The sequence below is a fragment of the Erythrolamprus reginae genome, chromosome 1 (genome assembly GCF_031021105.1).
Source record: "Erythrolamprus reginae isolate rEryReg1 chromosome 1, rEryReg1.hap1, whole genome shotgun sequence".
Classification (NCBI taxonomy): Eukaryota; Metazoa; Chordata; class Lepidosauria; order Squamata; family Dipsadidae; genus Erythrolamprus; species Erythrolamprus reginae.
In genome coordinates, this window is record NC_091950.1 from 202,041,223 (window position 1) to 202,053,664 (window position 12,442).

General features: G+C 41.1%; 1 protein-coding gene across 1 annotated transcript in view; it reads left to right on the forward strand.

Annotated features, from left to right (window-relative positions):
* The first annotated feature begins 5,802 nt into the window (after positions 1-5,802).
* Positions 5,803-12,442, forward strand: part of NAB1 (NGFI-A binding protein 1) — a 65,970-nt gene continuing 59,330 nt past the window's right edge. The window contains exon 1 of the mRNA XM_070731947.1: positions 5,803-6,468. The gene's annotated coding sequence lies outside the window, so the exon portion shown is untranslated. The remainder of the gene's footprint in view (positions 6,469-12,442) is intronic.

Sequence of the window (12,442 nt, forward strand, 5' to 3'; positions counted from 1 at the left end):
TTGCCAAGCCAAGCGCTAGCCTCTGCCATGATATTGGAACATGCTTGGAACAAACTTCCAGCAGACGTGGTTGGTAAATCCATAGTAACTGAATTTAAACATGCCTGGGATAAACATATATCCATCCTAAGATAAAATACAGGAAATAGTATAAGGGCAGACTAGATGGACCATGAGGTCTTTTTCTGCCACCAATCTTCTATGTTTCTATATTCATTTACAGGAATGTTTCTGGGATTCACATTAGGATATAGGACTTAATCCACAATTTTGCTGAAAATGTACTCATCGGCCCAGAAAAAGTGTTTCGGGTGTAGGTCTGAGAAGTGTCAGATACAGATGCTATGAACAGCTGTCAGATGTTCCTAGTAATTTACAAGTATCTTAGGCTGTTTATAGAACTAGACAGAACTACTGAATTGAAGGAACTATTCTAATGTTTGAAATAGAGAAATCCCCAAGGGGTTTGGGGCAGCCAGCTCTATCCAGTTAGTGCGTGCTGGTAGCGCCAGCAGTGGGTGATTTTGTGAGCCGATAGCACCGGCACAGGAGGCTATGACTCCACAAACTGCAACGTCACCACTTCCTAGTTTTGACCCTTTGCGCATGCACAGAAGACTTTGCACATGTGCAGACAATGGAGCAAGCGCATGCACAGATGATGGCATGCATGCACATTAGCGAGCTGGTAGGAAAGTTAGGTGTGGTTTGGTTTGGAGGCGTGCACCAGTAGTCAACAAAATAGTAGTCACAACAGGGGTAATCAAAGAAGTGTACCTTAAAGGGGGATGGAGCTTTGTTTGCTTTTTTGCACTTACCATTTTGATGCTGTTGACTCTCCCTCTTCTGTCTCGAACTCCACAGGCTATAAATCCCTTCAGGTAAGTCTTATCTGTAGGAAACAAATGGCATTCAATTGATTTCTCTTCTGGGCCAATCCAATAGTAAACTGTTCTGAATACCAGTCTGATTTTTTATAAAGTACTTTGAGTTTATTGGACAGGTGCAAGTACAGTAGAACTGAGAATTGACCGACATAAACCCCTTATGAGTTGTATTTTGTGATGTATGCTATACGGAAACTAGGAAAGAAGAGTACCAAGAAATATTATGAGAGTAGACTAGACTGGGAAAGCAGGATAAGACCCCGGGGAAAAGCACTTCTATATTGTTGCCAAGACTTCAACTTGATTAAAAGAGACTGGAAACTATGAATAGCAGCCAACCAATTTCTAATATATGCCAAGGCTTATGTTGTTTCATATGATGCTTGGAAAGAGAATTTAGCATTCCAGGATTAAAAATACTGGGGAAAACTTGCTAGGAGTTTCATAGTGATGAAAGATATAGTGGCGAAGAAATAGGAAACTAAGGACATTTTTTAAAAATCAAGAATAAAAATGAAGATGAAATTCAAGTACAGCAAATGTTCTTCTTAAAAGCATTAAAATGTTTTAAAATAAAGTATAGCCACAATGAATAATAATGCATTTCTTTGATGCTGACAAAAGCAGCATTCAGAAGACAAGAAAAATGCAATGGTTTCTAATGTAATATTTCTCTAGATGTATTAAGTTTACAACAGTATTTTAGAGAGCTTTAAAGAACAGAATACATAATTACCTATATCATCTTTAAGGTTTGCCACTTTTTTGGGGGGGTCAGTGAAATTACTAAGAAAATTATTCCTGGGGAAAAGGAGTAATGGGGAGACAGAAGTGGTCAGGTTACTCTCACAGAATAGTGATCATTGTAATTCTTCCAGAGGAAATTCAACAGATTGTCAGGTGAAAGACCTTCTTTGCTAGGCTGGACTCTAGGATACTGTTGGGATTATTGTTGCCATTGTACCAAGCTCTAGGTTGCAATTTTCCTCTTCGGGGGGCAAGGTCTAAGGAAACTTGAATGTTCATGGTCACTCTGACTATAAACTTGTCTCAGGTCATCCAAGGCCTGACCCATGCACATGAACTGGGTGTCAAGAGTAGTAGTACTATGATATAGAATTCGGAGAGACTTTTATTTCCTGGTGGTGCTCTAGTTCTCTGGTGCTGCTCTTTATTGCCGGGAGATCAGACTCATCAAACTGGCCAAGATGACCAGCAGACCTAATTGGGTTCCAGAGGGAACTTGGGGTTGTTCCCAAGAATCTGCTACCTAGTTCAACTGAAGCTCTGATGGCCACCTGCTTTGGACTGGATCTGTGGGTGGTCAAGATAAATAAACAAACAAACAAATAAATAAATAAATAAATAAATAAATAAATAAATAAAATAAAAATAAAATAAATCCACTTTGCTAAGTGCTGTCATCTACTGTGATACAATATTCAGAAAATTGCCAATTGATTTAACTATGACTTTCATTATGACTTTCACAACAATCTAATAAAGTAGAACCTCTGGTCATAACCATAATTTGTTCCATAACTTTGGTTGCAAATCAATTTGGTCATGACTCGAACCTAATTTTGGAAATTTGGTGCATACAACAAATGTCACAGAAGGGGAAACTGGCCGGGGAGGAAAAAATTGATAATTTTTTGGTCGGAACCAGATTTGATCATGGCCAGAAGCATTTGTGATCAGAGGTTCTACCGTATATGGTTTGGAACAGTCTCAATGGAACCAAATGAAATCATTTTGAAAATATATTTGGAAGAACAGTGAAAATTAGCAGATCGATGTGAACAGTTTTGTTAACAAACCCATTGTTTCATGGGCTGTTCTATAAATGACAGATTATAATCTTATTTTAAACAGAGTTAATGAAAAATCATCATTTTCTCTTTTCAAAAGGGATGGTTTTTCAAATATTGCAACTTTACTGTCTCATAAACATGTGTTTTAATTGAAAGGTGGTGGCTTTATGAATTTTTGCTAAAATATGATAGAATATTCAGAAACAAAATTAGAAAGATTACGTATTGCATATTTTATATGTTGTGAGCCGCCCCGAGTCCTCGGAGAGGAGCGGCATAGAAATCCAATAAAGAACTGAAAGAAGCAATAGTAGTTAAAAAAAGAAACTGGCAGCTAGACAAATACCTGAAGGATACAGTGCAGAAATAGGCACAAACTTGAAAAGATCAAATAATATATTATCTGGGGTTAATATACAGGTGAAACTTGAAAAATCAGAATATTGTGCAAAAGTTCATTTATTTCAGTAATACAACTTAAAAGGTGAAATGTAATACAGTATATGAGACTCATTACATGCAAGGCAAGATAGCCCAAGCCCTGATTTGTCATAATTGTGATGATTATGGGGCACAGCTCATGAAAACCCCAAATCTCAGAAAATTAGAATATTAAATGTGATCAATAAAACAAGAATTGTACATAGAATAATATTGGACCTCTGAAAAGTATAAGCATGCATATGTACTTAGTTCTTGGTTTGGGTCCTTTTTGCAGCAATTACTGTCTCAATACAGCGTGGCATGGAAGCTATCAGTCTGTGGCACTGCTGAGGTGTTATAGAAGATCAGGATGCTTCAATAGCACCCATTAGCTCTTCTGCATTGTTTGGTCTCATGTCTCTCATCTTTCTCTCAGCAATGCCCGAGATTCTCTATGGGGTTCAGGTCAGGCAGGTTTTCTGGCCAATCAAGCACAGTAATTCTATGATCATTGAACCAGGTTTTGGTGTTTTTGGCAGTGTGGGCAGGTGCCACGTTCTGCTGGAAAATTGAAGTCAACATCCCCATAAAGCTCGGCTGCGGAAGGAAGCATGAAGTTTTCCAAAATCTCCAAGTAGATGGCTGCGTTGACCCTGGACTTAATGAAGCACAGTGGACCAACCCCAGCAGATGACATGGCTGCCCAAATAAACAGACTGTGGAAACTTCACACTAGACCTCAAGTGTCTTGCTGTGTGTGCCTCTCCATTCTTCTTCCATACTCAGGGTCCTTGGTTTCCAAATGAGATGCAAGTTTCCAGTATGTGTTGATTTGGGGAGCCATATCATCTGCTGGGTTGGTCCACTGTGCTTCATTAAGTCCAGGATGAATGCAGCCGATTATGGGGAGATTTTGGAGCACTTAATGCTTTCTTCTGCAGCCAAGCTTTATGGGAATGCTGACTTCTCTTTTAAGTTGCATTACTGAAATAAATGAACTTTTGCAGGATATTCTAATTTTTCAAGTTTCACCTGTAAGCATAAAGCCTTTAGTTTGCTGTTAAAATCTGACCTATAAGATGAAATCTCACTGTGAAATCAAGCATGTGCTACAAAAGTATGCATTGTTGGGTAAAGTGTGTGAATTCTTTCTCTGAAAGCCTTCAAAAGACGAGAAGCAGAGGAATACAGGGGAAAGGAAAAAGGTGCTGCAATTCTCTACTCATCTTACCCCAGTTGTGCCCAGCCTTTCAGGTACAAGGGACCAGTTCCATGGAGAGGTTTTTCCACAGACTAGAGGGGGTGTGGACCAGAGAGGGCGTGGTTTCACGTGCTGCCTGCTTTCCTGGATGGAGTTTCTCTTGCTTGTGAGGCCAAGTTGCAATGCACACCGCAAAGGGGTTGGGGACCCATTTTAGACAGGACTTAAGAATTCACTTCTGAACAGCCTTGGACAGGACTACTCCAATAATTCACCCCCTTATGTCTATTTTCTGGGAATAAATACTATTAATATTTACTGCTTGCATGAACATATGCTCAGAATAGTGGCAACTAAGATCTTTAAGAAGAACTCAACTTAATATTTACTGTTTGCATGAACAAATGCTCAGAATAGTGTATGAATGCCAAGCCAGCAGTTTAAGGAAAGCTCTTAAAAACAACAATGACTATAGAAAAGCTTTTGAATACAGATTTGCTCATTGGAAGAACAAGCTAATGAAGTGTCAATAATTGAAAAATACAGCAGGAAAAACTGACAAAAGAACCCCAACAACCCACCAGGGAGTTGGTTAAGATAAGGAGTGTTAAGAAAGAAATTGAAGGTGTTATTTTAGCAGCTCAAGAGCAAGCTTTGCCAACTGCATGAAGGTGAAAATTCATAAAGGTGTAACAAACAACAGCAAATGTAAACTTTATAGTAAAAAGGATAAAGCTACTGAGTATTTGATCAGTGGCTGCAGCAAAATTTCATCAACTGACCACAAGCAGCATTATGACTGAGTTGCCATTAATTGTTAACTGAAAACTTTGTCTGAGGTTTGAATCTGAATGTAGTAAAAACTACAGGGACCACATCAAGTTGAGAAAAGTTTTAAAGAGTGAGTAAAACTCTTATGGGACATTAAGCTCCACACAGGCATCCTATTCATAATATGCCTCATATCATTTATTGAATAGAAGAATGTCTGGTTCATTAATGATGCTCTTCCAGGTGATACTAGGATTGATGAAAAAGATATTTGGAAACATTGATGAAATACCAGGGCTTGCAGACTGAAATTGATCACTTATGGAAAAAGAAATCCATTGGTATAACCAATGGAGAGCAACTGATATCTGGGCATATTGAATTTATCAGACCCCTTTTTTTAAAAAAAAAAATCTTGCTTGGAACTGCCTGGATTCTTAGACACTACCTTACTAATTTCTAATGCCGTTGGTTTGGACTTGAATTATTAAGTTTTCCACCAGTCTTAGATTGCGAATCTAACTATAGATTAAAAATAATAACAGCCCTGAAAATAAAACCCATTTAGGAAGCTGCGGTTCTGCTGGGGCGGTGAGGCAACGCGGGCATTCAAGCGTGGCCAAACTTTAGAATCGTCCCCCTCCTACAAAGGGGGAGGGTGAATGAGACTGACTGACTCACACACACACACACACACACACATTCTACATCTCCCTCGGGGGAAGAGGAGCCAACGCCTCTCCTCAGAAGCAGGGTGTCCTTTCAACCTCGCTCCTGCGCTGAAACTACAGCCACCCGCCGCCTTTCTCTCTCCTCAGTGGCGCGCCCCTAGGCCGCCTCCTCCCTCGCTCGGTTGCCAAAGCGCTTCTTCCTTCGAGGCGGTCCGCCTTCTGTTCCAGGCAAGGGCCGCCGAGCCAAGGAGGAGCAGCCGCCGCCGCCGCCACCTCCCCCGGCCTCGCGCGGCCCACGCCAGGATCTGCGTCACGCGGCCACGAGTGGGAGGGAGGAGCAGCCGGGAGCAAGAACGGAATCTCCCCATGTGACAGCGCGGGAGGGGGCCGCGGATGCGCAGGCAGAGGAGAAGGAAAGGAGGAGGCGGCGGCGGTGGAGGAGGTGGAGGCTGCTGCTCCTGCTCCCGCCGCCGCCAGAGCGGCAGCCATTCCCGCACTTCAGGCTTGCCGGTCAGAGCGGAGCCTGAAAGACGGCGGAAGCAGCACAGCCACTGATGGAAAGGGGGGAAAAGCTTGGCCGCAGGCGAGGGGGACTTCGGCCGTAACTTCGGATCGACAAGCCTCCACGGCTAGCCCAAGAGCCGGGCGGTCAGGCAGCGACACTGGCGGCTGCGGCGGCTGCGAGGACGTCCTGGAGACAAGTAAGGAAGGGCGGGAACTCTCACCTTGGGGTTGGCGATCGCACGGGAGTTTCCCAGGCGGAGCGGCGGCTTCGCTTCGCTCCAACTCCGAAGGCGTGGGGAGGGGGGGGCGCGGTCCGGAGGCTCCGCGCGGCGCGCCCTTCTTTTGCGCCGCGTGCGCTTTTTTTGGTCGCTTGCGTTCGCGCGCCTTTCGGAGGCTTTCGGCACCCGCTAAAACGCAGAAATGCGTTGGGGATCGCGGCGTTGCGCGGGAGGTTTCGGCGGGCATCTTGCGAAAGGAGCATTGCTAGGATCGTGGAAAAAGAGAAAAAAAAGCTCTTTGAAGCCAGGCCGCGTTTCCTCTTTGCAAGTTGCTGGGAGTAGTGAAATTGCTGCCGGTGGGCTTATTAATACTTCGGCAGAAATAGTATGAAAATCGTTTTTCTCAGCCGCGGTCCTTACTTTTAGGCTAGGCATTGTGTTGATGGCTGCAACGTGGAATAGGTGTGTGCGCGCTTCGGGTTTGTTTTTTTTTTAAAGCAGAAACGGGCTGTCTTTTTAATTCGGCGTCTCCTCCTGCAGCCCGATCTGCGCGGCTTTGCAAACTTGCGCGCGTGCTTCTAAACTAACTCGCTCCGAAAGGCAACGTCCGGTTGAAAAGGCACCCAAAACCAGCTTGGCCGGCAGGCGGGATGAAACATTTCTAAATAAACACTCGCGGGTGGTGACACGCACCGGTAACATCCGTGCGTGTTTCGTTGAGCCGTGCTCTCGCGTTCAGCGAAACTGATGGCGGGGACAGCGCTCTTGTCTGAAATGAGGCCGCGGTGCCTCTGTGCATTTACCTGAGTTGCGCTTGTAAGAGGAATTTGGGGTGGGGGCGTACGGGATATAGAAGTGCCCTGCCCCCTTTTTCGCCTAGCAGGCTCTTTGCACCACTCCGGCGCTGCGGTTGGTTCCTTGCCGCTGTAGATTGCCGGAAGGAGAGCGAGGATGCGTGGGTGGGTGGGTGGCGTGTGGATAATTCCCAGAGAAATCCAGTGCAGAGAGGGGGGGGAGGGAAGGAGGGCGTGGGTGGAAAGTACTGAAACATCATTGCATTGTCTTCGCTAAAAGTTGGGAGAGGTGGTATAAAACCCAAACATTGCAAAAGAAGGAATGCTTTACCACATGATGTAGATAAAGGTATAGATAAGGTTGTGCTTGTCTGTGATCGCAATAAACATTTGATTTGATATGGAGAGCTAACATTAGGTAGTTGCCCATCAGCTTAACATTTGTTTTAATAAGCTTTGAGCATCTTCAGAATTAGGAAACGTACCTTTGGTGTACGTTTTTATATATTTAAAACTTGGGCTGGGATTGTTTTTGAGGCTATCGTATGTATGTATGTATGTATGTATGTAGTTTTTAGATTTGTGCTGCTTTGAATATAGCTTTGAACTATATAACTATATTCAAATACTGTATAACTATATTCAAAGCAGCATGAAGCTAACAACTTAAGCCTGATGATAGTGAATGTGATTTCACCGAAACGTCCGCATAGACACTCAGATTGGTTTCTTCTCGTGTAGGATTTGGAAATTTCCAAATCCTACACGGGAAGAAACCCGAATATCCCAAGACCGTCATACCTGTACCCGTGAAAATCTATATGTAGATTGTTCTGAGTTCGGGTTTTGCCCAGTGTAATATTTTGCATGTCTATGCGACGTTTATACTGTATATGTATAATACTTTTCATTATCAGCAAAAATATGTTACACATACAGACATTCATAGACATCTTCAATTCAGTTTTAAAACTTCAGTTCCACTATCAGTATGGTACTCAGACACGTTTTAATATGCATAGTAACACATGCTGTCCACTTGCAAATCAAAACCAATATAAAATGCTTTCTTGAGAAGATTCTGGGTTGGTTTTTTTCTCCATCTCCCTTAAGTGTCTGGGGATGTAGCACAACCAAAGGTGTGAGAGAAAATGTTATACACAGTTCAGTTTTTCAATTTAGGAGGTCTTATTTACAGTATTTGAATACCTTTGAGTATTTGAAATATTTAGGATAGGAACTCTTGGACATATGACCAAATTACATCCATAGTCTCTTATTTGAGGAAATTGGTAGATAATGGGTATTTGAGCTGTATCTCATGTGCACATTCAGGCACAAATATAGAAAGATTATTACTATATTCTGCTACAAAAATAATATTGCAAAAAGTGCAGTATACAAAAACTATAATACAAACTTGGTAGGCAGTTGAAACAGTATAATTAATTTTAAAGCTCTCTGTACAATTGTCAGTAAATCTTAAAAATGCTTCCTTCTCTTCTCTTTTCATATTGATTTCATTTGTTGAAAGACTCTTATTTTTCTATAGAGTAGCTTGCTAGTATGTGGGGAGGGGGAACACTGGTGGAACCCTGGTCTAAATAGGTGGCTATTTGCATGTGAGAGAGAGAGAGAGAATGAATGAGAATGAATGGAGAAGATGTCATTCTGACCCTGCATTTGGAAATAAATCTGATTGATTTTAGTACTGTATTTATAAGTTTGGAAGAAGAATATGCACTGTTCTTTACATCTTGAGGCTAAATGAAAGGGCATGAATTTAGCAACAAGATGCCAGTGTTATATAAAACTGATTCTTGTCAGTTTCAGGGCCAAAAGTCCTTACATTAACAACCATCCACTTGTAATATTTCATACAAAAATATGAGGCTGCAGAAAGGTTGTTAAAATATGTAGCCACTAACTATAGTGGAAAACAAACAGCTGTCCAAAGCATAGTCACTTTAAAGAGACCTTTTGGAGATACGAATCCCAGCGACTGGTGAGGTCCCACAGAATTGGTCTCCTTAGGGTCCTGTCAACCAAACAATATCCGCTGGCGGGACCTAGGGGAAGGGCCTTCTCTGTGGGGACCCCGGCCCTCTGGAATCAGCTCCCCCTGGAGATTCACACTGCCCCCACCCTCGTTGCCTTCGGAAAGAATCTAAAAACACATCTTTGCCATCAGGCCTGGGGACATTAGATCTTTCCCTGTCCAACGAATGCTGTTAGCGTGATTATTCTGTGAATGTGAATGAGTGTTTTAAAATTAGAATTTTAAGAATTCTCTTTTTTTTAGTACAGTATATTAATTGGACAAATTATTGTTATGTATTTTGGTATATGTTGTGAGCCGCCCCGAGTCCATGGAGAGGGGCGGCATACAAGTCCAATTTAAATAAATAAATAAATACGCACCTGCTGAAATCAATATTTTTCTAAAGTTCTCATTGCAGATAATTACTCTTTTAATAAAGGTATCTGAGTTTGTGCCAGGGTTGTAAAACTAAATGGCTCTGGGAAAATATTACTCTACTTTTCTTTGCATCTTTTCCTTCTGAAATAGGTTCAGCTCATTTTATGGAGAAATTATTCATTTGGATAGAACCTCATTGGTATTGGATTAGGAAAGCAGTCGGCTAGTAGGATTATTCATTATTAAAGCTTGTGATTTGTTTCCACTTTTGTTTTCTAACCAATTATAGAAAGCTATTGCTGTTAAGTTTTGCTTGTCTTCCATATAACTTAAGTTTCCTAACTAAAGAGGGAGAAGGGAGCCAAATTAAAATGGAAGTGCAACTTTAGTGTGTCAGCTAACACCTGTACAGATCTTGGGGTGGGGGAATACAAAACATTTATCTTTTTTTGTTTTCTTCCAGTTTCTTCTGTCCTTGGTCATTCCTATTACAGATGAATCAGAGGAGAATCTGATCTGAAAAAATCTTAACGATCCAAAATAATTGCTGCTAGGACACACTGAAGACTGATGCTTTAATGTTAGCTTCTTTTTGTGGAATTTGGGGTCAGACTTTACCGTTTGAAAGAAAAAAAAGTCCTTTTAGTAGTATTTTCTTTCTGAATTTTGATGGCGAATTTTCTATAATTTCAAACAGCATCTTTTGCCACCATGAAAGACTTAGAAGGCTGATTAATGTACATTCATCCCACTATTAGCCACCCACACCAATAGTTCTCCTTCTCTGTAATTCGCCCACATGAGCCACATCGCAGCAGAAAAGCCTCCCTCACTTCAATTTTCACACACAACATGCAAGTACCTTTATTTCCCACAGTCATCTTTGGCTGAAAAATATTATTATTATTATTATTATTATTATTATTATTATTATTATTATTATTATTATTATTTAAAATGGTCATGCTAAAGGTCTTGAGAAAGAATTGTGGGAAGATCTCTTCTATTCATTCGATAACACCCAAGTGTTTCTACCACCTATTGGTTACATAACTCCTATCTCTCTTTCTTAAATCATCTACTTACAGAACCTGAGGAGTTCCGATTTAACTCTTTTAACTTTGGAATAGCCACTTGTAGGACAGATCTGTCAGTATGTTTTGAGAGTGTGCATGTTATTTTGTTTTACTAATAATTGTCTTGTAAGGTAGTTTACAAGCCTCTGATTGATCTTTGCACTTGACAGTCTGATTTAGACTAATAATTTCACATTTTTGCTCATAGCCTTATTTTTGCTGTTGCCTCTCAAAATCAGAACAACAATAGAATAAACTGCTTTATTGCCCAAATGTAATTGGACACACAAGGAATTTGTCTTTAGTGCATATGCTCTCAGTTTATATAAAGAAAAAATATACTATATATTCATCAAAAATAATAAGATACAATAATTAGTGATAGTCATATAGGATATTAATAAGCAATCAAATTATACTAGGAAACAATAAAAACAATATAGGTTGTAGAGGACCCATTTTTCTCCCATTTTTGCAGGGGGGAAAGGGGGCATGCAGTGTTTGGAAAGCCTTCAGAGTGCTCCTGGGGACTGAGGGAAGGCAAAAATGTCCCATTTTTTTTGCAAAAAATGACTACTTTTTCACCCATTCTTTGCAAAAATGGGGTGCACAGAGGGTTTGGGAGGCCTTCAGAGTTCTTCTAAGGGCTAGGAGAAGGCAAAACCGCCTGCTTTTTGCAAAAAATGGCCTGGTTTTCGGCTTTTTTTTCCTCACAAAAAATGAGGATGTTTTTGCCCCCCCCCCCCCAGCCCCCAGGAGCACTCTGCAGGCCTCCCAAACCCTCCGTGCACCCAATTTTTGCAAAAATGGGACACGGCTGTATAAGCCATTTTACAGTTCAAAATGGCTGTATTCAGTGTATAAGATACAGCAACATTTCCACCCTCTTTTAAAGGGGGGGGGGAGGTGTGTCTTATATTCCCAAAATATGGTATGTCCAGGAAATGAGGGGGTCTGTAGATATTTTCACAGCCCTCTTTTTGACTCGTGCAGTATACAGGTCCTCAGTGGAAGGCAGGTTGGTAGTGATTCTTCTTTCTGCAGTTTTAATTATCTGCTGAAGTCTGTGTCTGTCTTGTTTGGTAGCAGAAACAAACCAGACAGTTATAGAGGTGCAGATGACAGACTCAGTAATTCCTCTGTAGAACTGAATCAACAGCTCTTTGGGCAGTTTGAGCTTTCTGAATTGGTGCAGAGAGAACATTCTTTGTTGTGCTTTTTTGATGATATTTTTGATGCTGGGTGTCCATTTGCGATAAGATAGAACCTAGAAACCTGAAGAACTCTACTGTTGATACTGTGTTGTTTTAGAATTGTAAGACGTGATAGCATAGGAAGGTTTCTCATAAAATCTACCACTGTTTCTACGGTTTTGAGTGTATTTAGTTCAGGTCTGGTGGCCATGAATTGTACATCTTTCATGGCCAAATCGTATTGATTGGATTGCTGAATTGTGGGTTTTAACTGGGGTTATTGTTTTAATTTTTACTTGGCTTCTTTTTATTGTTAACTACTTTTTTATATTGTTTGTAAGCCGCCCTGAGTCCTTCTGGATTGGGCGACATAGAAGTCAAATAAATAAATACGTAAGTAAGTAAGTGAGAAAGAAAGAAAGAAAGAAAGAAAGAAAGAAAGAAAGAAAGAAAGAAAGATTGTTCTGGTTG